Below are 2259 nucleotides of genomic sequence, written 5' to 3'. Positions count from 1 at the left end.
ATAGCCATGTGATGTGAGTATCAGTCACATGGAGGCAGGGCTTAAAAGCCTGAATTTTGCCTGAAACTCTCAGATTGAAGAAGTCTCTTGGAAGAGAGACGAAACGTTTCATTTGAGAAGAACCCGTCCAGAAGACCTATACAATTTTTTTCTTTCTGATTTTTTACCTGGATTACTGAGATGCATCAGGATTTAAAAACAAGTTTGCGTGATCTGACAATTTTAACACCACTCTAGATTATTACAAAACTTTTATTTCTTGGATTGAAGTTCCTTCAAACTGGTTCTAAATTTAGATTTCACGAACATCTCCATCTGACAAGAACCGAGTTTTGAGTTCTGAATAAGCACCGGACCAAGACAAAGTTTTACAAAGTTTATTGTGCAGAGGTGAATTAACCAGGAAGTGCTTGGACTGGATTCTCGTCAGATCTAAACACAAGAAATTCAGATTAGTGGAAGAATGATATAGGAGGACTTTCCAAAGAATTAAAGCCACTAACCTGTTTCCAGTTGAAGGACTCCAGACGGAAACTTTGATGGAAGGGTTTGCGTTCCAGCACGGTGCGGTGACGTCACCCGTTAATTTGGTTGGAGTGTTTGGGTCCAAAAGGCAAGTTCTGATAATCCGTGGTACAGGCATGGGTCGAGATCCAGGTGGTCAGATGGCTGGAGGTACTGATCAGGGGTGAGGCAAAGAGCAGGAGCCCAAAAAGCAAGGCGTGAGTCATTACCGGTAAAGCAGATGGCAGGTATAATCCGTTACGGGCTGAGGCGAGAATCGTTGAACCAGGGGACAAGAACAAGGTCAGGATCAAGAGGCAAAATAAGACATGGATGAAAACACTGGAGAACCACAGGCAAGCTCAAGATAATCTGGCAGTGAACTGGAGAGTGAGATTGGATTATATACTGCAGGAAACAGGTGAGTGAAATGAGCTTGATTAGGGTTTCTATGAAGGGAGGGTTGAGAGCAATGAGCAGGAGCTGGATGTGAGCTGTAAGGCTGGGAACAAGACTATGAGGAGAAACTGGAACATGAAATAAGATAATAAAACTAAACTGAGGCATGATCTGGGCAGACAGGGACAGAATAACAGAACCCCCCATCAAGCTCCGGCACCTGACGGACCTCTGAGTGGACCTGGCTGGGCCGGATGATCTCTGTGAAATGTTTTAATTATGTTCTTATCTAGAATGTGTCGAGCTGGAACCCAAGACCTTTCCTCAGGTCCCTATCCTTCCCAGTCCACCAGATATTGGATTTGTCGTCCCCATCGGCGAGATTTTAGCTGACTATTGACAGTGAAGACAGAACCACCATCGATGAGTCGGGCGGGAAGAGGGGGCCTGGAGGAGGGCACAAATCTTGACTGGAGAACAGGTTTGGCCCGGGACACATGGAAAGTGGGATGGACCCTCATGGATCCGGGAAGGCTGAGCCTGACTGCCACCGGGTTGATTACCTTAGAGATAGGAAAGGGACCCACAAAGTGAGGAGCTAATTTGTGGCGTTCTACCCTGAGAGGTAAATCTTTCATGGCCAACCAAACTCGGTCCTCAACCTTGTAATGGGGAGCAGAAATCCTTCTACGGTTGGCTGTTCTTGATGCCACCAAGGAAGATTTGCGTACCTCCTTTCTGGCAGCTCTCCAAACTTGCTGACATCTTAAATCTGCTTGATATGCTGAAGGAACTCTAGCAGCCTGTTAGTGGACGATGAAGACTGGTGGCTGAAATCCATTGACAACGTAGTAGGGGGAAAGACCAGTGGCACTTGCGGGAAAGATGTTGATAGCGTGTTCCGTTAGGGAGAGGTTCTCAACCCACTTGGTTGATTGTTGCCACACAGTATTTTTAGGCGGATCTCCAGTTCCTGGTTAGCTCGCTCCGTCTGGCCGTCAGTCTGGGGGTGACATCCTGAAGACAAACTCAGTGTTACGCCAAGCATAGAACAGAACTCTTTCCAAAAGCCAGAGATAAACTGTGGACCACGATCTGAAACAATATTCTTAGATAGGCCATGTAGTCTGAAGATCTCCTTAATGAACACATTGCTTAGTTCTTTAGCAGTTGGCAAATTGTTCAGGGCTATCAAGTGTACCATCTTGGAAAAACGATCCACCACAGTTAGGATGACTGTCTTACCCTCAGACTGCAGCAGAACTGTCACAAAATCCATGGCGATATGTGACCATGCACGAGATGGGATGGGGAGCGGCCTAAGGAGACCCGCTGGTGGAAGCCAAGAAGGTTTGG

The 2259-nt window shown here is 46.5% G+C and overlaps 1 long non-coding RNA gene across 1 annotated transcript; it reads right to left on the bottom strand.

The window, feature by feature from the left end:
• Positions 1-363: 363 nt before the first annotated feature.
• LOC106522109 (uncharacterized) lies at positions 364-2001 on the bottom strand. The gene is made up of 2 exons (XR_001310747.1): positions 504-2001; positions 364-432 (listed from the first exon to the last, which is right to left on the bottom strand). It is a non-coding gene; the product is annotated as an uncharacterized LOC106522109 (long non-coding RNA).
• Between the last annotated feature and the right edge of the window lie 258 nt (positions 2002-2259).

The sequence above is a fragment of the Austrofundulus limnaeus genome, unplaced genomic scaffold (genome assembly GCF_001266775.1).
Source record: "Austrofundulus limnaeus strain Quisiro unplaced genomic scaffold, Austrofundulus_limnaeus-1.0 Scaffold121, whole genome shotgun sequence".
In the NCBI taxonomy this organism is placed as follows: Eukaryota; Metazoa; Chordata; class Actinopteri; order Cyprinodontiformes; family Rivulidae; genus Austrofundulus; species Austrofundulus limnaeus.
Note: the sequence above shows the minus strand (reverse complement) of the source record. Positions and strands in the feature narration are given on the sequence as shown.